The sequence below is a fragment of the Gopherus evgoodei genome, chromosome 4 (genome assembly GCF_007399415.2).
Source record: "Gopherus evgoodei ecotype Sinaloan lineage chromosome 4, rGopEvg1_v1.p, whole genome shotgun sequence".
Taxonomy (NCBI): Eukaryota; Metazoa; Chordata; order Testudines; family Testudinidae; genus Gopherus; species Gopherus evgoodei.
The window spans coordinates 141,894,949-141,919,596 of NC_044325.1; the positions used below are offsets into that span (position 1 = coordinate 141,894,949).

The 24,648-nt window shown below is 45.5% G+C and overlaps 1 protein-coding gene across 2 annotated transcripts in view; it reads left to right on the forward strand.

Annotated features, from left to right (window-relative positions):
• Positions 1-538: 538 nt before the first annotated feature.
• Positions 539-24,648, forward strand: part of NFASC (neurofascin) — a 184,518-nt gene continuing 160,408 nt past the window's right edge. Inside the window, exon 1 of one of the 2 annotated variants that reach the window (XM_030561529.1) lies at positions 539-611. The gene's annotated coding sequence lies outside the window, so the exon portion shown is untranslated. The remainder of the gene's footprint in view (positions 612-24,648) is intronic. The other variant, XM_030561531.1, reaches the window with a different exon arrangement.

Consider the following 24,648-nt stretch of genomic DNA (forward strand, 5'->3'; position numbering starts at 1 on the left):
AACTCAAGTTCAGCAAAACAAACATGACTAAGATGGATTAAATAAGGCAGAAAAGGTGCATTTTACCATCAATGGGGTAGTCAATCAGACCAACTTCTGCATTCATTACTCCTCCATTTACCTTATTAACTCTTCCTCGGTTGTCTCATTAATTACTCTCCTCCCCATTAATTGCCCCCTCTTGCTCTTACCCCCCAGGGCAATGACTTCTCTCATTTAATCTAATTTCCTATGAGGGAGGCAATAACCCCACTCATTACTCTGGCCACCTTATTCCCTCCCTGCTAATGACTTCATTAATTACTACCCCCCTCCCCCCATGCAAGCAGTGGTGCAGGGCAGTCCCGTGCCGCCTCTTGAGCAGCGCAGCAGCGGGACCTGCAGCAACAGAAGCGCGCTCCACCCCCACCCCCATTGCCCGGGGGCGCGCAGGTACCCCAGAGCGCGCACGCGGCGGTCGGCGGCGAGCCCGCTGGTCCCTGCCCTACTGCGGGAGGCTGCAGGAGGATGAGCTGGACAGCCGGGCGCGGAGCAGGGGCGCAGCGCTCGTGCAGCCGGCGCGGGGAGGCCAGAGGCAGGCGCGTGCCGAGCTGCAGCCCCGGCCGGGCCAGGTAAAGCGCTGCTGCGGGCCGGGCCAGGTGCAGAGGTACCGCCGCTTCCCCTGCGTGTGTCTGTGGCTGGGTTTGCAACGGGGCGGGATCGGGCCCCTCCGCGCTTGCTCCCCTTCTCCGTGCCGGGACTGCGCAAAGCTGCCTCCTGCATCCCTCCTGGGCGGGTCCCTCTTGTCTCGCCTCTTCCCCCTGCCCCTCATCACCCCCAAATACCCCCCTGTCTTCTCCCTGCTGCTTTGCTGCAGTCGCCATCCCGCCCTGGTCTGGTCCGCAAGGCGATCCGCTCAGCGCAGAGAAGAATGGGGCTGGACATCTTTGGGGTCCGTGCGTAAGCGCCTTTCCTGCGGCTCCCTGAGCCCGCTGGGGAGGGCGAGCGATTAACGCTGCGCCTTACAGGGGGATTTGGCCAATCCTCTTAACCATGGCCCCGATTCCGTCCTGCTGCGGAAACGCGCAGCCCTCACCGGCTTCCCTGGGTGCCCTCGCCACCCAAGGGCAGCATCTGGCTGTGACACAGCCTCCTGGGAGGGAGGGTGTAATGTGGCTTCATGCCATGTGTGGAGAGTTGAGATACCTGGTCGGTTGGGGAGCTGGTTCTGTGGTCACTCTAGCTGTGGAATCCCACAGAAGTTCCATCCGCAAGACAGCTGCAGAATCTGTCATAGAGAGATTTTCTCTCTCTCCTCCTCTTCCCCACCTTTATTCCAAATTTTGTAAAACAAAACCATGCAGTGGGAAGGTGTCTGCTTTTGGACCTCGTGGAAGATCTCCCGGCTCTAATATCTTGCTCTCCCTTCATGAGGGAAATGTGAACATCAGGGCTGGTAGCTGATACCAGGGTTCTCTCTCCCTACCCCCGCAACCCCATGATGTCTAAATGTTGAATGGCATTACAGTACACTATGTGTGTGTGTGAAAATACTTGTGTCAATTTCTTGGGCGCACTTAGGTGTGGAAAGAAAGGTAGTATGGACATAAACCATGAGCCGCCTTAGTGCTTCAGGGTATGTGCCAACCTCTGATGGGGAGGGAATTCCCCCCCCCCCTTCCTGGATTGTTATTTCTTAATTGTTTACTACAGTGTATTTTATTTAATTTAACCTTCCCCCTAAGGCTGCTGGCACAGGCAGGGTACTGGTTATCTGGACTACTGACCTAATCCAGTGGGGCTATTATGAAAATACCTGGAGTGTGAGTTGCAATCTGTGCATCGAGGCCTTGCCAAGAGAATACATTGCTTATAAGATGGGGAGATGGGTGCTTTGTCCTTGTTAACATTATTTTTTTTAAATATGCAAGTTCTGTTCTGTTGGTGTGTGAGGCTAGGTGGTATTAGTAAGGTGGTAAGTGCTGAATCATGTGTACTCCTGACTGTACAGCAGGTTCAGCTATTCACTGTCTTTAGGAAATGTGCCGGAACTGGTCATAATGACATAAATGCTCTTCCTTTTATTGTGTGTGAACAGTCCATGTCTGCTGTAGGAACCTTTGGGGCCTGAAAGAATGATGTTTTGGTGTGATACAATATGATTTTTATTTATTTGGCCATGTCTGCTCCTTGGAAAACATGGACACACAAATAACATGTATGTAGTGAGCAAGATCTTTTAATAAGACAGTGCAAAAGATCTGAATGGGGAGGTTATAGTAAGGGTCAGAAAGGTTGAGAGAAATGTTTTCACTGAAAATTATTATAGTTCTTTTTAGAATCTGTCTGGGATTTTTGTTTTTCTTCAAGGTCAGATCCTGCGACTAGCAGTGTTGTCTATTCAGTATTATTTCTGAAGCGATATCTCCAGCTTTCTCTTCCTGAGAGCAAAGCTGTACAAAGTGTAAATGTGTGTGTGTTTGGGTATGTGACAGAAATTTGGCATACTGAGATGTATTCATCTTAAAACAGTAAGATGTCTAGAGTGGAGATGCCACTGTTGCCTAGGTACTCCTAACAAATGCTGAAGACAAAAGCAAAAATTCAAGGATGTTGATTGAGATGCTGGTTCCTTCATTGTTAACCAGGTTTCTGTAAAATGCCTCCTTCAGCAGACAGTTAAATTGAGTGCCAGCATGACTGCTTTGTTTCCCCAAAACTTCTTCACACCATAGTCTAGCATGAAAAATAGCCACTTAAATTCAGGATCATGCTTTATCTCTATTAATTGCTTTGATCTGGAGCACATGCAATCTGCTCCTTTTTATAGATGTGATGTGAGAATGTTCCATTCGCATAGCGAATACAGATAATCACAACTAAATGTAGAGATGGGCACAGTCTACAAAACTTGGAAATGGACTCCTAGGTCAGGGTGGTTTGGGTTTGGAGGGTTGATTTGGGGTCCCATTGTACTAATGTAACGTGAAGGGATCCTTGTCCATGACTAGGGCTTGTTAAGGGCTACAATAATAATAACAATTATATAACAATAACAACAATAGCTATGCCTATTAAAATAAAATAACTTTTTGCTATATCTCTTGCTCCAGAACATGGTACCATGTCATCTCTGGGCCCTTGTTCACTTCACTCACTACCTGTCCATTCTGAATCCAACATAGAAATGCCCTCTTGGTTTTAAAATCCCTCCCTGAACTCATTCTACCATGCACCTCTAGTTTCATGTCCACCTGCTCCTACAAACATCTGTACCCTGCCTGCTGACAGAAGTGGTTTGCGTCTGTGAAATGATATATGCACACCCACCCCACCTGCTGGAAGACATATGATGGGGCGGGGAGCAACTCTCTACCATCTAGAATAGAGAGTTGTTCCCTGAAAAGCATGGGAGAGGTTTTCAATAAGCTAAGGTAGGAGGGATGAGGGTCGTTGCTGAAATCCCCACCAATCCCAGGACATCGGTTCCCAAGCGATCTCCTCCAGGTGGCTCATAGGTTCTCAACCCTGTAAAATCAGCACTTCTCCTTCAGTGGCTGTGATCCCCTTGTCCCTCCACCAGCTAGCATTTTCTTCTTGTGGATTTCAGTTAATAAATCCTCCAGGCCCTTACGGAAGCACATCCAGGTCCTCCTGCAGGATGGCAGGCAATGGGATGCCATGTTTCCAATGCCAAGGTCGCAAAAATCCTGAGATTTTTTTTTTAAAGGAAAACTTGGATCCTTTTTATTTGCCCCTCACACACACCTTTTTTGTGTCTTTAGGGTCACATTTTCAAGCTTTTTTCTCTGCAGACATGAGGTCTAGAAACCTTATAAAAAGAACGCCAAGATTTTCCTGGAATAATGCGACTCCAGGGGCTGGGGCTTAAAGTACAACATCAATACTGTGAGAGTTGGCACTGCTGGCAGTGATTGTGTGCTGCAGAGCTGATACTACCACTTTCTGTAACTTTGTCACCTTCGTGCAGGCTCCACAATGAAATCAGAGCTGGTCAAATAATCGGCTCCTGAATAATTATTAGATGAGAGAACTGCCAAAATTCACAATGAATGTTAATTTGCAATGAATTATTCAACTGCCTGTTTAGACATTCATGTGATACAACTGTCTCAACATTGCTGGGTCTTCTGTATGATTGTGACTGTTGCTGGCTAAGTGCCTTTGGGGTGGTTTTCTATATTGCACCAACATCAAAAATGATCAGAGATGCTCAGTCATAATACAGTAGCAATAGGTAAGGCCTAATCCTGCACATCCATACTTCTGAAAGCTGTCTTGGGGCCTCAGTGAGGCTTCTTGCATGTATTGGGGCTACTTATGTGAGTAAACATTTGTGAGAGAGAGGGCTCATGTATTGGTTTCTTGTCCTTTTTGTGTTTTACAAAGCAGTATTTTAAAGGTGTTTATTGAAAAGGAGTTATTTATGTGATCAGGTCCAGCTTGTTGAATTGTGATTTTGGAAGGGACTTTGGGTTCTTAAATTAAAAACAACAGAAGACTGGATGGCATAGAAGTGGCAGAAGAAAAATAGATCAGAATTTGTAGATGAAGACTACTGGTTATTGGGATCTTAGGTTTGAAATACTGTTGGTGAGTTATTTGTGGTCGTGAGAAGGGCAAGTTGAAAGAAAATGGACACTGACAGAAAGCAGTGAGGCTTTTATTAGTATTTGTTTCACAAATGAGGGGGGAAGTATTGAATAAACATTTTTCTAAAGCAGCTTTAATTTTGTCTTTGTTTTGGAGCAGTTTATACTGAAATTTAATTTTACCTCCATAATCATTCATGTAACTGGTAGTGTCCAATGCTATATCCAGTGTGTGTCCAGTTATATTGTAAGCAAGGTTGCTGTGGGATGAAAGCATGTTGCTTTTCTTGCAAAATTTTAAATCTTAAATGGCAAGTGACTTGCCAAACCCTGAATACCAGGATTCTGAGATGGTGGAATTAATACACTTACCATAAGTGGCACTTCATGTTCCTGTGAATGCTGCCATGTAAACAGCACAGTTGATCAATTACTAAGAGTCTTGTCCAGCAACATTTTGTATTTTCATATAGGAAACATTTGTGTTCTGACCAAGCCATCACAAAGAATGAATCACTTTGCTTTAAATCTCCATTAAAACCTTCTGATCAAAGGACACGCTTATGGATCCTGAATGAAAGAGTGTGCGTGTGTGCGTGTTTGTGTGTTTGTTTGTTTATGGTGATTGTTAGTGCTTGTAAAAGGAAGGGATTAAAGGCACGCTCTAAACCTGGATATTATACAGAGAAACAAAGATAGGTCAGATGTCAACTCTGCCTCTCTCTTGAGATTTTTCAAAGTAGTCCACAGGAATTAAATGCAATTGAACTAAGTAATTATGGATGGGGAACATTCTAATTATGGCCCAGCTCCTGCAATATGATCTGCACAGACCTTTGCACCTGCATGGAGCTGTGTTGAAGCCAGTGGGTTTCTCTCCAGGTGCAAGAGTCTGTGGAGACCATCTTGCAGGATCTGGGCCATAATTAGAATGCTCCCCATCCATAATTGCTTTGCTTGATTGCACTGGAGTGTTTACTAGTTGCTGTTGTGTGTTATATGTATATGTTTTTAAAGCCTGGTTTGCATTGGGGTGGCTGGGGGGAAATAAACACATTTCTATTGATCTTGAGGTTCTTTTTAACATAATTTTTATCCCCAAACCTAAATTTTTGTCTGTACTTTCTGGGCAGTCTCCTTAACACTCCTGGGGTGTCTCATTTTACTACAGCTCATCATTACCAAAAGTTTCCTTGATATTTTCAAGCAGAGTGGCCTGTGAAAACTTATAACTAGATTCATTCAAACAATTCTGTAGCCTCTAACCAAATCTCATCCAAGATTTCATTTTCCTCCTTGCCCTGTAGGTAATCTCTTTCCAGAACTATCTTCTTTAAAGTGAACTATCCAGGACTACAGGTTTAAATCTTGTTGGCTATTTTTTTTTTGGTTGCTGCTTTCTCCAATAAAGCATATGTCATGACATCAGTCTTTCACCTGTGCAGCTGCTCCTTCCCCAGCTGTCCTGGGCAGTTGCTATATAATCTTGGAAGCCCAGCCCAGGGTGGATTAGCTTGCATTCACTGTTGTGCTAACTAGGCTGTTAATATTTTAGCAAGGTTTCTTTCAGTCCTTGTATGTTATGAGGGATTAAATTAAAAGAAAAAAAAGAGGATTAAGAACCTCAGCCCTCCTACAGGGCTTGCAATATATAGTGAATGAGATAACAGGCCAAGGATTAATAACCTAACAACTAGAAATGGATTTGCATGGCTAACTCAGGTGAGCATTTTCAAGGGCAATAAAAGGGATAAACGGTAACCGTACCTCTCAAGAATCCCTCAGTTTGTGGGCTATTGCCCCATAGCTGCCTGTATGGCTAAATCCTATCATTCTGCCTACGGTGATCTCTGCATCTTCTGGTTCTTTCTGCTTGGTGCTGCACTCCCCACTCAACTAATGTCTTACAGGCAGAGGGAGCAGCCTGTGGTGTGTAGAAACAGCAAGCGCATCACTCCTGGGCTGGAGGCTTGTAGGAAGGACTGGGAAGGTCTGGGTGGCACGGGGTGAGGGGAAGCTAAGAGTTAGCTGGAAGAGCATTAGCTAGAAATCCTGGCTGTTGCTGTTCTGAGACTGGTATTCAACAATGGTTTGAAGGACACTAATGTCCAGGGCTGCTCTAGACCTCTCTGAATTTGTCTTATCTGGACCAAATGTACAATGGAGAGATGCCAGGTTTGGATGGTTAAGAGGAAATATCTTCCACAAAAAGGTTGTGGGAGGATTCACTGCAGCTCTCCATGGCCAGGTTCCTGCAGTGAATTGCTGTCACTGGTTTCTTCTTTCAGGGGCAAAATCAGTTTCCCAGATTATACTACCCTGGTACTGATTTGAGCAATGGTTCAGAATTACAGTAGGGATTTACAATTGGAAATCTTAGACATAGTCTGCAGATCCCAGGTTGAAAAACACTGTTCTGTAGTAACAACAACCTTCCGTGTGCCCCTTTAGTTATAGTCTGCAAACCCTTAGGGGTCCACGGACCACAGATTGAAAACCACTGCCCTAAGAGAACAGGGAACATACCAGGTTAACACTAGTCATTCAACAGCTGTCCAGGGTGCTGAAATCCAAGACCCACATAATACAGCTTTGCTAGCACCATTTAAATGAGTTGTCTTCTAAGGGTTAAAACAAACATGGCAATGGCTGCCCTTTCCTTATGAACAGGGTTCGGGGAAAGTTCAGGTTCTGTCTAAAAGTGTGTGTGTTGGGGTTGGAGGTGCTGGTACTTCTACCAGGGAAATATTGATCCACATGTTGCTGATGCTACATTGAGGTCGTCTCAAGGAAGAAAAGCTTAAGATCAACCCTGCCTTTTCACATGCTTTAAGAAGTTTTACACATGGTAGTTTTATTTAACAGGGAGTTTAATGTGTAATTGGCACTAATCTTGTTTGTGAATGATGTACGTCATTCTACTGAAAGTAATCAAGATGACTGGTACTTGGAGTCAGCCTGTATCCTTTTGTTCCATGAGTTCTGACCGCTGCATGCCTCTTTCACAGTAGGGTATGGTACCACCAGCCACCTCATGTTTAATTACACTGTCCTATTTGTGACGAGTTGGGAGAGTTGCTAATGTGCCTTACAGCACTGCTTGACTCTATGGTGATAAAGACGTATCTGTACACTGAGCTGTACCCTAATTGGGTTAAGGGTGCATATATGTATATAAAGCTCTGTTTTGCTGTCACTTAAATGGTGTCAGGATTTGTGACATCTTGCTCTCAGATCTCTAGTAGACCCAGCAACAAAGAATGCTTGTTGCAAGCTCATTGGCTTTTGTGTTTGGATCCTTGTGACGTGCCCACAGATGTGTGCAGGCGAGAGGGAGAGTACAGTGATAGAACTGAGCCTTTTTTAGTTGTGCACATGTGACTGCACACATGGCATCGCTGAAGTCTCTGTCTAGTCCTCATTTCATGGTATACCTGGCAGATACCAAACCTCAGGGGGTTTTTTGTTTTGTTTTGGGGTTTTTTTGTATCCTTGTTCTGTGAAGCCTGTGTCATGCTGATTTTTGCTAGGGTTTCAGTGTAGCTGATGATTGAGAGCTTGGCACATCTTATCTGTCTAGTTACAAATTCAAAATAGGATCTCTGGTTAGGCTGTTGTGCCTTCTATGTTGATATATGATGCACAGTTGTTTGGGTTGAGAATGATCTCTTAGAAGTCCTAGATGGCCAATGCAATGGAGAAAGGGGTGGGGGGAAGGGGAACTACTAAATAAGAATAGATTATTGAATACTAAGTAAGATGGAGCCAGGCCTTCCTCTAAACTAACATCTCTTCTGTCTTCCCCCTCTTGCCCCCCCCCCCCCCGGTAGAACTTACTGCAAAAGCTCCGGTAATTTGTACAGAACACATATATCTTGTATGGTGACTATCACACAGGCTCTTAAACATAGTCTCTCTCCCCTACCTACTCATCCCCAAGTCTCACGTACACTCACAAGAACATCTCTGGTTCACATAATGCTCTAAACAGGACAGTAAACATTAACAAAAAACAGTCATGTTGTGCTGCTTTTCAGAGACTGGCATCTAGGTGATTGACAGCTCCAGGATCCAGATGCCAAGTCCCTTAGGGTTTTCATTTTCCAGTCAGATCAGCATCTGGGCTTTGTATTTTTGTCTGACCTCTTTTCAGCTGTCTTGGCCATGGTAGCAAGTGTGAGGCTGACCTGGCTTCAGCCTGATAACAGAGCTCTCTTCCTTGTGTGCCTGGGTGTCCCAACCCAACTTGCCATTAAAAATTCTGGATTCTGGGATGAAAGTTTCTCATGATTGACAGCAAATTAATTTGGAACTGTGTATATTGTGAATGTCCTGTGCAAAATCTTCACACACAAATAATCTTCTGTGAGGTCAGCAGTAATGTTCCTCCATGTCACCCAACTAACCTTGCAGGTAAATGGACATTGATTAGTCCTCTACAAGAGATGAGCTAGATACAGCACCATCAAATTAACAGGCTTAAAAGAACATGTCATCACAGCTAATAGAGCTGAAAAAGTTGGCATGCTGTGAGTTGGTTTGCTTTTTTTATTCCTCTGAATGCAGAACTTCAGAATAAGTGACTGCAGAAAGTCAAGTCCAAATACTTTCATTAAGCTCAATGGTGTGACTGAGACAGTTGCATGTGAGGAAATGGGACAGATCACTGGAAACTCTGTTCTTCCTGCTCTAGCTTTGAGGGGAAGGACTTGGCTCCACCCCTGGCGGGGGGGGGCAGGGAAAGGAAATGGCTGTGATGCTTAAGGACATGACATAGAATCATAGAAGATTAGGGTTTGAAGAGACCTCAGGAGGTCATCTAGTCCAACTCCCTGCTCAAAGCAGGACCATCACCAACTAAGTCATCCCAGCCAAGGCTTTGTCAAGCCAGGCCTTAAAAACCTCTGAGGATGGAGATTCCACCACCTTCCTAGGTAACCCATTCCAGTCCTTCACTACCCTCTTAGTGAAATAGTTTTTCCTAATATCCAATCTAGACTTCCCCCAATGCAACTTGAGACCGTTGCTCCTTGTTCTGTCATTTGCCACCATTGAGAACAGCCTAGTTCCATCCTCTTTAGAACCCCCTTTCAGGTAGTTGAAATCAAATCCTCCCTCGCTCTTCTCTTCTGCAGACCAAATAAGCCCAGTTCCCTCAGCTCTCTTCATAAGTCATGTGCCCCAGTCCCCTAATCATTTTCATTGCCCCCAGCTGGACTCTGTCCAGTTTGTCCACATCCTTTCTGTAGTGGGGGCCCCAAAACTGGACACAGTACTCCAGATGTGGCCTCACCAGTGCCGAATAGAGGGGAATAATCATTCCCCTCAATCAGTTGGCAGTGCTCCTTCTGTCCTAATTGCAGGGCTCTGCAGTTGTCCTTGTTGAACCTCATCAGATTTCTTTTGGCCCAATACTCCAATTTGTCTAGGTCATTCTGGACCCTAACCCTACCCTCCAGCATCTCTACTTCTTCCCCCCAGCTTAGTGTCATCTGCAAACTTGCTAAGGGTGCAATTAATCCCATTATCCAGATCATTAATGAAGATGTTGAACAAATCCGGCCACAGAACCAACCCCTGGGCACTCCCTTTCATACTGGCTGCTAACTAGACATCGAACCGTTGAGCACTACTCTTTGAGCCCGACGATCTAGCCAGCTTTCTATCCACCTTTATAGTCCATTCATCCAATCCATATTTCTTTAACTTGTTGGCAAGAATACTGTGGGAGACAGTATCAAAAGCTTTGCTAAAGTCAAGGTATATCACATCCACTGCTTTTCATCATAATTGGCTCTGTGGATATCTCATCATAGAAGGCAATCAGGTTGGAGAGGCATGACTTGCCCTTGGTGAATCCATGTTGACTGTTCCTGATCACCTTTCTGTCCTCCAAGTGCTTCAAAATGGATTCCTTGAGCACCTGCTCCATGATTTTTCTGGGACTGAGGTGAGGCTGACAGGTCTATAGTTCCCTTGATTCTCCTTCTTCTCTTTTTTAAAGATGGGCACTACATTTGCTTTTTTCCAGCCATCTGAGACCTTCCCCAGTCACCACGAGTTTTCAAAGATAATGGCCAATGGCTCTGCAATCACATCAACCAACTCCCTCAGCACCCTCAGATGCACTGCATTCAGCCCCAAGGAGTTATGAATGTCCAGCTTTTCTAAATAGTCCTTTACCTGTTCTTGCATCACTGAGGGCTGCTCACCTCCTCCCCATACTGTGCTGCCAAGTGCAGCAGTCTGGGAGCTGACCTTGTCTATGAAGACCGAGGCCAAAAAAGCGTTGAGTACTTCAACTTTTTCCACATTTGTCACTAGGTTGCCTCCCCCATTCAATAAGGGGCCCACACTTTCCTGACCACCTTCTTGTTGCTAACATATCTGTAGAAACCCTTCTTGTTACCCTTCACATCCCTTGCTAGCTGCAATTCCAGTTGTGCTTTGGCCTTCCTGATTACACCTCTGCATGCTCAGGCAATATTTTTATACTCCTTCCTAGTCATCTGTCCAAGTTTCCACATGGCTGATGACTACTGCAGCAGTTGTGTTGACTGTGTCCGTGGTGGTTCTGGTTAGCTGGAGAAGTTGCTAGTAGCATACTCTGGGCACGGAAGTTGCTGATCAGATTGTCTTATATGTTTATATGGTTAAAAGAGAGGCTACTTTGTGCCTTGATCCTGTCACAAGCTAAGCAAGGATCAGCCAAGCCAAGTATTTGGCTAGATGGATTTCCTTGGAAAATAGAAATGGATGGTATTGATGATTAAGAGGCATTCTTCCCTATGCACCAAATCACCCAACATGTTGGTAGGGATGCTATCTGGCAATGATGTAAAACTATAGTCATGACCACTTGTGGCCATTAAGGAACTCCGAGAACTTCCCATGGGATTAGGTGAGGGAAGGTGGAGTCTGCCCTATTGCAGGCACTGGTAGTTGCACCTACGTAGCTGAGAGGAGAATTTTGGGCCAAGGTAAACATGGCCAAATTTCAGCTTGCACGGTCATTGCCCACTTACATTCCCCTTTTAGTTGCAATTTGAGACAATGCTCTTAATTCCCTGCTCTGGCCTGTAGTGCAGTGTGTGACGAACTGGGAAAGTTCTTAATGTTTTCTCTGAATACTGTATTGGTGCCTCAGTGTCCCCATGGCAGTTCTTAAGTATGTGGCAGAGCAAAGGGCCAGTGCACCTAAATGCCTGACACTCTGTCTCCTAGGAACCGATGGCCTGGGCCCCTCCCCTGCAAAGGTGCCAGCTGAAGGGGTTGGAGACAAAGGGATCAGGTGACCTCCTGGCCCGGAAAAGGGGCTGAGCAGAGAGGAGGGGCTGGGAGGGGTTGCTAGTCTGGAGCTGGCTGGGGTCGAGGGTGGAGGGCAGGCCTGAGGGTCTGGCTCACTGCCCCCCAGAATGGACCCAGCCGAGGGGTCCGGTTCGCTGTATCTACAAGCTCTGTTTTAGACCCTGTTCCTGTCATCGAATAAACCTCTGTTTTACTGGCTGGCTGAGAGTCACGTCTGACTGCAAAGTGGGGGTGCAGAACCCGGTGGCTTCCCCAGGACCCCGCTGGGGTGGACTCGCTGTGGGAAGCGCACGGAGGGGCAGAGGATGCTGAATGCTCCAAGGAGAGACCCAGGAGGTGAAGCTGTGTGAGCTTCTTGCCCTGAACAAGTCTGCTCCAAGGGAGAGGAGGTTCCCCAAAGTCCTGACTGGCTTGGTGGGGTGCAGTTCCAGAGCATCGCCCGGTGACTCCGTGACACAGTGTTGCTGTGTTTTTTTGCAGGTGTTAGTCTGAATCCAGATCCAGAAATCAACTTTGCAAATGGCACCTATCTTTATAATGAGCTGATTGCATTCTGGGGTGTTCAGAACCTGGTTCCCAGTCTTGTGATGGGAGCTCATCCAGGGGCAGTTCCAGGCCCCAGCACGCCAAGCACGTGCTTGGGGCGGCAAGCCACGGGGGGCGCTCTGCTGGCACTGTGGCGACGGCAGGCAGGGTGCCTTCGGCGGCTTGCCTGCAGGAGGTCCACTGGTCCCACGGCTTCTGGACCTCTCTCAGGCACAGCTACGAGAGGTCCGCCGAAGCCGCGGGACCAACGGACCTCCCGCAGGCAAGCCGCCGAACACAGCCTGCCTGCCGTGCTTGGGGTGACGAAATGCCTAGAGCTGCGCCTGAGCTGATCTCTAATCATTGTTCCTTTTTAATGTGTTGGCCTCATGTGCCTAAATCCTGCTTGGGAACTGCAAGCCCAAATCATCTCCAGTAGAAGACAGTCACAATATGAACAAGCAAAACAGATATTTAAAAACTACTCCCAAGTGAGAATTGAAACACTAAACAGAAACTGCAGGAAACCAGTCATGACTTTGTCTCTGGCATCCACTGAGTTCTCTCATGGCACTTTAAACCATCATTGAATCTGTTGCAACACTTTGTGTAAGACTCACATACTCAAGAGTGGCCATTAATTTTGAGTGCCTTGTTTTTTCTGGAACTGGACTTGAGATGGGCTGGGCCTGATTTTTAGAGGTGCTGGGCACCTGTAGCTCTGTTCACTTTAGTTAACGTTTTGGATGCTCAGAAGACTTGAGATTTTCTAAGGTTTGGGCATAATCAGAGGCCCTACTGAAAACATGGGTCTGCATAACTAAAGGCAGCATCACATGCATCTGACGAAGTGGGTATTCACCCACGAAAGCTCATGCTCCAAAACATTTGTTAGTCTATAAGGTGCCACAGGACTCTTTGCTGCTTTTACAGATCAAGACTAACACGGCTACCCATCTGATACATAACTAAAGGACAGATTTTCAGAGTAGCTCCACCGTAGCCACTTACTTTGATGCCAGAATCAAAGCTGAGTTCATCTGGCAAATATGCCTTTTATTTAGGTGGCTAAATGGGAACTGAGTTTTTCTGAAAATCTGGCTCTGTCCCCCTGGTGTGGTGGACTTTTTTTTTTTGTTATACTTCAGCTGTACTCCATGTAGAGTTGTTACTCAGCAGAACCTCACAACAAATGAGACCACTTCAGCGTGACAGACTGTAAAATAGTCCATGTTCGTCCATTTTCTGAAGCCCTGCCTCCCTCTTGCAGTTGTGTATTATCTCCCATTCTGCTTGTTTTTCCCCCTTGAGGGAATTTAAGCCTTAATATTGGGAGCTCACATCCAAGAAGTGGCATAAGCTTGGGTTTTATTACTAAAAAGGAAAAAAGCTGCCCAAACTGTCCTGCCCATCTGTGTCTACTTTTATATTAAAACTCGTTATAACTGTGAATTACAGTGCAAGATTAGCAGCTCTCCAGAAGAGATGTCTGATACCAAATTTTAACTAAGAACTTACCAAACTGAATGAATGTGTAATTAACAATAAGATGAGGAGGTGGCTCTAGAAGCCAGATAATTGCGTTTAAAATATCCTCTTATCAGCTCTTATTTGGTCTTTATGCAATTGAGCTTTACCAGGGTAGCATTATTTTAAATGGCATCTCATTCTCCCAGTGTCATTGAAGGATCCTCTCCTTACAGATCCCCAGATGTGATTTATTAATGTGTTCGCCACTTGGTCCCACCTTTTTAAATATAGCCTTGTTTTTCAGAACGTTTTATAGTAGAGCAGTGGGTTGTAGAACAGAGGCCTTGAAGGGGGAGAAAAAGAAGTGACCGTCCCGGCCCCCACCTCCATTTACCATCGCTCTCCTTGTGGTACCAAGAGTTTGTCAGATCCTACCCTTCTTTGAAACAGGCATCTAAAACAAGCAATAAAAACCCTGCCTAAGAATAAGTGAAGGTATTAATACAACTCTGCCATGGTCCATATAAAACACTCATATTGTGTCTAGACTTCAGTTAGAGTTGAGCCATGAATTCATCCTCTTCTATTTTCAAAAATCTCCATTCTTGTCTTGACATTGGTGGGGGGTCCACAGCACGAGCAAGGGTACTGAAAGCATTTTGTGTGTAGTTAAGAGACTGGGCAGACAGAACCTTATTTTGGAGACTTGGGTCCCCACTACTGGAGACATCCTCTCTCCCTGCGCCCTACTGCCACACCTGTGAGTAGTTGAGACAATTCTGCTTTTGAGCTCCTCAGATCAGAATGAGAGAAGACTGATTTATAAAAGGCTACCCACAGTATGCCCTCTTTGAGGGGCCCTCCACTTTGGAACCTGCTCGACCCCTGGTCTCACATAGCTTGGATTTCTTGTTTTCAGGGTACACTGCAAGGTGCCTGTGCTTTTGGAGAGGGAAGAGAATGCTAAGGGGCAGATGTGTGCAAGGGGAAGGGATATTGGTTTATTTTGCTTGGATATGAGGTACAACTACTGAGAACATCTTCTGATTTGACTGTTTTTAAGTTTTGGCTAGATCACAGGAGTAAGAGTGCAGTTTGTTTAAATATTAGAAAAAAGAAATATTTCTGTCGCTTTATCTTCCTCCATCCTTCTCTTGGCTACTCTCAATCCTCTGTGGATTTTCTAAGGTGAGAAATCCCTCACACCTGGTTTCTGTAAGTCATCTCATTCATTGGATAGCTGAGGGCTCTTCAATAGATTTTGTCAAATCTGTCATAGTCCTGTTCTGATCCTCCCCTCCCCACCGTCAAACTTAGATTGTCCAAGCCCTGTATCAATACATCTGAGTGAGGTTTTTACTGTCATTGTATTCATATTGGTGGTGGTTGTTCCTCAACCACAAGAGATAAGCGTAGGCAGCTGCAGTGTACCATCTCCACCCCTCTCCCCACTGCTTCAATCCTGACCAAGGGAGACCACCACTAGGATGAGGTGACCTGCATGGCACCTGTATGCTTGGCCTGAAGCAGCCAACAAAGCATTATCACAGGGCCTTTGTGATGTCAATCCCTGTTCACTGGGACCTCGGCTGACATCAGCCATGTGTAGCCCACCAATAATGGTCAGACAGTAACAAACTTTGGTCTCTCTGAGTAGCTGAATTGAAACTGATGAACTGCGTGTGAAAGGCTTTGCAGCTGTTACCAGCTCTTAGTTTACAGGCTGGATGACTCAATCTTCTTGAGGTACAAGTACTACTATTATGAGAAATAGCTCCCCTATAGATTGTAGAGCCTCTGGTATGTCAAAGGAACGGTGGAGACAGCAGCCCAGTAGAGGGAAATAGCTAAAAATGATTTCTTTTCCTGAAACTTTTTTTTTCAAATACTGTTTTAAATACCATCCATGCCTAGGTTTTGTGTGATGGGTGCCCTTGCATACCAACTTGGCAATGCCATAGATCCATTTTGATACTAAAAGAATGACATGACGGGAATGCAGGTGTTTGCATTTATGAATCAAGGGTGGAGGGAATTTGGGGATATTTCGCCAAGAAAATGAAAACAAATGCGCGCTCTCTCTTTGTATTGTTGCAGGCTGCCTGCATAGATCTACTGAGTACCTGGAGATCCAGGTAAATTCAACACAGTCCCCAGTTGTATACAATGATCTTTTTCTCTGTTTCTCTCAGGCATTCAGGACTTTGACAAAAGTGGACCAAGGCTACAAATCGGCATTTTAGCAGCTTTCTTAGAGGCTTGTTTTTCTTCTCCCTTTTATCCTCTTTTAAATGTAAAGTAAGGAAAAGAGCTCAGTGTTCCCAATCGAACCTTCACTGTCCGTGCTGGTGCAATTATATTTGGCTGTAGTCCGTAACGTAACCTGCCTTGACATTTTTTTGGTGATGTCACAATATTTTGAGGAGTTTTGTCACTGTGTTGACATGTACTAAGAGGCTGAACTGGTGAAGCAGACGACATCTGTAAAATCCAGTGCAGCAACATTATGAATGGGTGGTGGGGCATGGGGAGAGGGGTTCTGGACTCTTTTAGGTAGCTTATAAATCAGTCTGTCGGTGATATCAAATCAGAGTCCCAAGGCTAAATTAAGGTGCCTCTTCCTACTTTTGTTAATGGATAGAAAAGATTTAGGCCATGGGGCGTGCTTTTTTTTCTTTTCTTTTTTTTTGTAATTGACTAGTGATTTCAGATGCCCAATTTGAGACCTCCTGAAGGGGCCTGATTTTCAGAAAGTGCCAAGCTCCTGCCCTCTGATAATTGGGCATCTGACCACTGGTTGCTTTTAAAAGTCTTGGGTTTAAAATGTAATAAGGATGAGAACTTTTGTCATTCAATTACTTAGGCCATGTACAAATCAAAAAATTCCTGACAACGGGGTCCTGGGGTTTACACGTGTCAGTGTGAGAAGGATTAGAGAATGGGGCTGGAGTCAGGACTCTAGGTTCTGTGTCCGGCTTTGCCACTGATTCAGTGTATGGTTTCCTCCCTATCCCCTTGGGCAAGTCACTTAACCTCCATTTCTCCATCTGTATAATAAGGGTGAAAATACTTGACACACAGTGGAATGTGAGGCTTCAAGTTGGCAGTTTTGAAGGAGTAGAGCCCTCAAACCCTCATGAGTGGGAATGGGGCATCTGACTCGGTTAGGTTCCGCAGCACCTGCCATGCAAAAATTGCAAAATAATAGACCAATGGCCTAGAAGGGTGTTTGATTTGTACTGACCAGTATATGTCCTGGAGAGAGATTAGGGCCATCCTGTTGTTGAAGCAGGCTGTATGTAAATGGTGTCAGCTCAGGCTACACATTTAAAAGTTGGTGTATGTGGAGCATGTCAAACCTGCTTAGTGTGTTTAGCACAGTGCCCTTCTGACCAATTAGTAAGCCAGTTCTGGTCCCCTCCTGTGATTCACTTAGCCAGAGCATTCGGTAATTAGGGGAAAAGGGTGCTAATGAACTTTTCATTGTTTGATCTTCTATATGATCAGGCAGGGTAGTGTGAGGATGGGTTATTGAGCTCAGAATACTGTCTAAAATTGTACAGAGGGCTGGTGGAGATAATGCTACCTGCTTAGCACTTCTCATCCACCAAGGGCTTTATGTTAATCCCCATAGTCACCCTGGCAGAGGCATGCAGGGGAGTCAGTGTTGCCATCACCGCTCCTCAGATGGCAATACCGGGGCTGGATCTACACCACAGACCTATATTGGTATAACTGTCACTTGGGGTGTGAAAAATCCGCATGCCTGAGTGAGCTAGTTAAACTGGCCTGACCCTCAGTGTAGAACATGCTGTGTTGGCAGGAGAGCTTCTTCCATCAACATAGCTACTGCCTCCTGGGGCTCCAGCGGTGATTTAAAGGGCCTGGGGTGCCCAGCAGTGGCTGGAGCCCTGGGCCCTTTAAATCACTGCAGGGGAAGCCGGTCCTGTCCGGTACAGACCAGCTCACTTTCACTTCTGGGCCTAATAGTGTCTTCACTCAGCTGCTCTCTGTAACGCTGTACATGAAGACAAGCCCAAAGAATTGACAAGTTTGATTTGCCCAAGATGGCTTTAGGGAGTCCTTGTCAGAGCTTGAGAATCCTGACTGTGTCCTGTGTTTGGACTTAGAAAAGCAAAGGGAGTGAAGTTGGCTTTCGAGTTCTAGTCTCAATCCCAATGCAGCTTCTAGTTTGAGGAAAAAGAATAAATCCAGGCCACCTGAAGGGTGTTCCTTGCAAGTGTGATGTCTGGTACCATCTGAAGGAGCCAAGGGTGTTTCCATTCCTCCTTGCATATCTGCGTATCTATTGCTCAGGCAGATTTGGATCATTGCAGCCATGCGCTGGGGCAGATTCTTGCTATAACAACTGTTCACACACTGAGGCTTTTAGAGAGAGTGCATGTCTAGTCCCAGGTGGTGACTGAAGCTTTCAGAAGCAGCATGAGCCACTTTAAGGTGTGGGTTCTCCAGGCCATGTCCCTTCAGTCATTTCTTTCTCAAGGGGATTTCAGCTGAAAAGACCCTTAGAAGTGTGCAGTGCTAAAAGCCTGCTAAAAGTAATGGATGGATTGCAGTGACTTACAGGGAAATAATTCCATCAAGGGGTTAACTTAAGCGGCTTATGGTAGCAGGGCTAGAATTGGTTCCAGGTAATGCCCTGCAGTTCAATTGTTTTCTTCTGTATATCTACCTATCGTACAAGGCTAGGGCCATAAAACTCCACATGTCTCTCACTGGAGCCCAGCACATGTATCCAAATCCAGGGTACAGCCCTGTAAAAGTACAACTGAAGGGCTTTTTAGTCATGCTGACTCAACATTGTGCCTGGGCTCCTTTTTGAGATGCAGTTCCCAGAAACCTCATTTAATTGACCTGAATGTTCCAAGAAAATCCATCATTCAGCCTGCTGGATTATGAGCGAAGAATAGCATGTGATACTATACAGCTGCTGCTGCAATCTTCCTATTATAATGGGAATAATAGGCATACAAGTAATTGTCTATAATCCCATCAAGGGCTCGTGGAAATTTGATAGCAAAGAACTAATGATTTGTCACCAGAACTCTACAATAGAACATCTTGTGCTGCTGTTGTGTAATGCTGCCAGCATTCAAAAAAATCACTGCACTGTTATCAAGCTAGTACTAATATAACTGTATTAATAGTGTGTGGCTTCTTTACAGTCTAGTCTATGGACACTGTTCCCCAAACCCTATATTTAAATTAAAATGACCCAAACCTGTTTTCATGTCATAAAAATTATTGCAATAACTTGACCTGACCTTTCTCTGTCACCCTATACCACCCCTGTTATAGGCTTGTTGACTCTTTTTTAGGCCAAATCCTGGCTTCATTGACATCAGATAGGACATCACATGGCCATCTGTATAACCATCTAACTTGTAAAAAGAACAGGAGTACTTGTGGCATCTTAGAGACTAACAAATTTATTTGAGCAGAAGTTTTTGTGTGCTAGAGCCCGCTTCATAGCCCACAAAAGCTTATGCTCAAATAAATTTATTAGTCTCTAAGATGCCACAAGTACTCCTGTTCTTTTTATGGCTACAGACTAACACGGCTGCTACTCTGTATAGCATTTCTCATCCATAGAACTGGAAGCGCCACATAAACCATTATTATGTTCGTTTTACAGGTAGAGTAACTGAAGCGCAGAGAGCTTTTGGCCACAAATTTTAAAAGTCCACTCATTTTTTGGGTACCTGACTTAAGAGCATTGGGCCTGACCTTCAAGGTTGCTGAGCACCTACAACCTTGCCTGAAGTCAATGGGAAAGTCCTGGTCAGCTCCTATGAAAATCAGGCCCTAGATGTCTCCAGCTGGCCGTGTGCAATTGGTGGACACTACCAAAAATCTGATCCTAAATTGGGTTTAGCATGTGGGTGCTGGGTGATGGTGGCCTGTGATACACAGGAGGTCAGGCTAGATGATCCTGGTGATCCCTTCCAGCCTTACGCTTGAACTTGCCCTGCTCAGTGGTAGGGCTGGGAAGCAAACTCTCCTGACTGCTAGCCCAGTGCTCCGTTCACAGGATGACACCATTGCTTTAAGAGTTTATATCCTCGCCCCTAACTGGTAAGCTCCAAGACTGTGGCTCTCTCATGTTTTTGAGGACCCAGTCCTGTGTAGTGCTCTACACCTTCAACCTGTGTTGAAGTCTATGGCAATTGAGGCTACTCAGCACCTTGTGGTGTAGGGCTCTAATCCTGAAGATACAGCCTCTCCACAGCATAAATCTGCTGAAACGTGGAACCTGAAAATATATATGAGCCTTGTTACATGACTGGCATGGACAAAACTACAAGTCCAAGCCATGTTGCTTCTTGTACTGGGAAAATATACTGTTGCATAACATAGGTTTTATAAACCCCCCTGGACTTTACCAATATGCTCCAAGAGTAACCTATTAGGGAAGACACTACTTACTATTTGAGCCAACAAGCAGATGACTTCAATAAGAAATGGATTCCAGTGATTACTTTAAGGGTGATTCCCTGGACCTCCATCAGTTCTGGTGGACACTACAGTCCATGCCAGTTTTCAAGTTTCGGGCGTGACCCTGAGAGGTACTGAGCAACTGCAGCGCCCGCTGAAGTCCAGGGAAAGTTGTGGGTACTCGACCACATGCACCTAAATATTGGCGCAGGGTGCCTATTTTAGGTGCAGAAGTTTGGAAATGTTGCTCTAAATGCTTATGGTGGACGCCAGTTTAACAGTTCTGGAGGCTGAATTCCTTTGCTGGGTAGGGTGAGGGGAGCTGGCAATAGGGGGGCTGTTAATTTGCATGATAGAAAAACTCTGACCCTATACCGCAGGGTGCGGCCACTGCACCGAATGGCTGGCTATTGCCTTCTCCTGTTTCCATTCGGCAACTTGCCCTGCAGCACAGGAGCAGGGATAGGAAGCTTGCTGCATCTTACGGCCCTGTGCAGCCTAGAGGAGGACTGCTTCCTCTGCAAAATTCCCCTCTGCCTCACCTGGTTACTTACGCTTGGCGCAGGGGGAGGATTTAGCCCTTAATGGCTTCTATTAATAGTGCACTCCTTCTGTGCCGCATCGGATGGGGTGCCAGCAGTTTGCATGAAGCTCTGGAGTGATGCCTTCATTCTGGTGGCCCGATCCAGGTTCCATCTGGTATTTCCAGTGCCCTGGCAGGGTGAGGGCATGCACGTCGCTCCAATGGTATCAGTCATGCGTGTTTGGAATAGGTTCCCAACAGAGTTGGAAGTTACTGTCAGATACCGTCTGTGTGATCTGAGCAGCAAGAGTGATCAGTGCTAACCAAGCAGCAGGCGGCAAATGATTTAACCGTGTCATCACCACAGCCTTCTGATGGGAGAACAAATCAAAGCAATTGGAAACACATCTTCATTAGGACATCTCCATCCTCCCTCTGGCCCAACGTAGGATTATTCCATAAAACAGGGAGCAAGGATACGTAAAGTATAGAACAGAGAGTCAAAATATCTGGGTTCAGTTTCCCCCTCTGCTACTGAGCCATACTGTCACCTTGGGCGACCCTTTAAAAGCTCCGTGCCTCTGTTTCCCCACCTGTAAAATGGGGGTAAGAGTAGTTGCCCACTTGGCAGAAGTATTGTAGGGCTCATTACATCAGCCTATGTGAAACCCTTTGGGTCCTCAGAGGGAAGGCACTGTACCAGTGCAAAGTTATTTATTGTGAGGGTATTTAAATGTATTAAATCTCATCTTTGCCTGATTCAATTCAACATACGTCAACCCGTTTGCAGTAAATCCCAGTTGTCAATAAAGGGGGGGAAGCTTAGAAAATAAAATGAGCCCATGAAAACAGCATTGATGTAACAAATGAACAGCAGTAGAAGTTGCTTACCATAAAACAGTGAACTACTACAATAGCAATTCCTGTTGTCCAATGAAAGGGACCTTTTCCATTGTCTACAGAGAGGCATGGTGCTGTTGATTCTAAATAGATGTTTAGGTGCTGGGAAGGCAGATGGAACCCTGCAATGTAATTACTTTATAACACCCTAGACCCACTGCTGTTGGCCAGATGCTGCGTGGTGGCGGTCTGATCTGGTCCAGGTCCTAAGAGGCTGGCTTTGGAAGCTGTGCTGGCTAAGTGATGCTTTCCCCATACTCGCCATTTTTGTAGCATCTTTCTGCAGTGCAGGTGGACTTCTCTTTAAAATAAACATGGGCAATTCCGATTGCAGTCAAGCAAACCTGACACTCGACTGAAAACTAATTGTTCTGATGCCTAGGGACCTAAATGCAGCTCGGCGCTCCGTGCACTGCCGCCTTGATATCGCTCAACCTCAATTCTTGACAAACCCATAGCCATTTTTAACATCCGACTCTGGGGGCCAAGAGAAACATTTTTGGGAGTTCACAGTCGCTGTCTACATATGTTAAGGCCTAATTATAGCCAGCTCCTGCCAGCTGTGACTCCAACGGAGGAAGTGAGCTCAGGAGCATGGCCTGCCACTGTGAACTATGTCTGCATAAGCCTGAACTTCCTTCTAGCACAACCCTGTCAACCCAATTACTGAGAGGCTCGAAAACATGAGCACTGGTATGGTGCTGTTCCAAACTATGACTCTGTTGCTGTGAGCTTCCTTGGAGCAGTGCCTTTTTGGTCTGCTACTCTACACCCTGATTCCTGAGCCCTTCTGTGCAAGCTTTTTAGGGCCATGAATAGTGAAGATGCACAGTTTCTGCTCTGCTAGTCTTTTGATCTGTAGAGAGCTCACAAAGAGAGTCTTGCATCCCCACCTACCTTTTGTGATGACTGTAAAAGTGTACAGCAGAGTTGTGAGGTGGAGAAAGTGAAGAGTGTGGTCAGTGGCTTTGTGCACTGATCCATAGGGTCAAACCTTCCCGTGCTGGAGGAGAGTATCAGGTTTATGCGCTGTGCCTTCCAATGTTTTTTGTATCCTGTCATTTTCCTTGGAGCTGTGATTCTTGTGGTGTGAACTTGCATTGAACAAGGCTCAGATGATGCCAGCTGTGACTCTGGAGGGGCAGCCCAAGGGGGAGGGAGGAATGCTAGAGTGAGTGCTCTTTCAGATGAAAGCATAAGACCTTCTATTTCCTATTAATTCCTATTTTATAACTTGTAGCATTTTTCAGACAGTCCTCTCACCACCCCTGGGTAGTAGTTAGCAATGTCTTCATCTTGGAGAAAGAGCCGAAGCAAGAGAGGAACTGACTTGTCCCTGGCTAAAGAGAACCGGAATCAAACTTGGGAATTCCTGGGCACCAGTCCTGTATTCAGAATACTAGCCTCCTGTCATCCTTAAGCTATTTTTTTTCACTTGCTATAATTTATGGCAATCTATGTGCTTGTAGAAAGACTTTGAACTCCTAAAGGACAACATCAGTTCATACCAGTGCTGTCCACAAAGGACAAGATCTTATACAAACTCTTGTCTCACCTGGAAAAAAATACTAGCAAATTCAGAAACAAAACACAAAGCCTGGAACCAACACCAGTGCCAAATGTGACCAATCACCTTCCCCATCTACTGTCCTTTGTCACTTACTCTATTCAGATTCCGTGCTCCTTGGAGCAGAGAATCTTATCTTCATGCTTGTCTAGTAAAACACATTTAATCACTTAGATGAGATCTTAAAGGTAAACTTATCAGTGTTTAAACACACATACTTAACTGATTTTTATTAGGCTCCTATGTCCCAAGGTTTATATTTCATATGTGAGTGTCAATAATTTTGTCAATTTTGTCTCCAAACCCCTTGCAAGTTTCCATGGATACAGATGTGAAGTGACAGGTCCCCATTGTTTGCTTTGACCCCATGGTGACATATTGCTCCCAGACACACACTCCAGAGAATATGCCTGTGCTACTGCTTTTTATTTTGTTTTGTACCATTGCATATTTTGATCCCTCTGCAGTTCCCTTCAGGATAAAGGCAGGCAAAAAATCTGATTAGTTTATTCAGTGCAGAAACTTTGCAGGATTGTCGGATGCATTTTGTGTGGCTGGCATAGCAAGAGGCAGGCAGGCTGTGCATGAGGTTAACACCTTTACTGCTTCAGCATGGGAAGAACAAGGATGTTGACTTGTTAAAAATCCATTCCTACAGGGTAGCTCAATGCTGATCAATGAACATAACTAGACAGGACATATTCTGAGGCACAATGAAGTGAAGGATCTTGCCCAGGGTAAAAAAGAGAGTCAGTGGCAGAGTTGAGAATAGAAATGCCTGTGTTCTGACTTCCAGCCTCGTGCACTTATTGCTAGATTGCAGGGCCTCTTGCTGCCACTGCTTCAGTCAAACTAAACTGTTATACCTAAAGGGGGAGATGGCCAAGGAGTGGAAAGCTGGTGGCTGCTGCGAAGGTAATCGTTCCTGAAACCAGAATGATGCCTTCTGGTGTGTGGCTCCGTGCAGCTTCTGCTACACCCCTCGTAGCTGTTGAGGGGATACAGATATGGCCTGGTCCTTGCCCATCCCTGCTGATGAGGAAATTGAATGCTGCCCTCCTCACTATCCTCCTCCAGTGCTTGAGGGACAGCAGTAAATGGACTGGGATTGTACCGGGCCCCTACTCAAAGGCACAAGGGATAAGGTGATGGAGGAAGCCTCTAGGTCCTGATCCGGCATCACTGAAGTTGAGGAGTTTAACTATTGGAGAGGAATGATGGTTTTATAGTTTGGGCACTGGAGTGGGACTTGGCAGATCTGGGGTCAAGACGCCCTGTGTGACCTTGGGCCCATGACTTCCATCTCC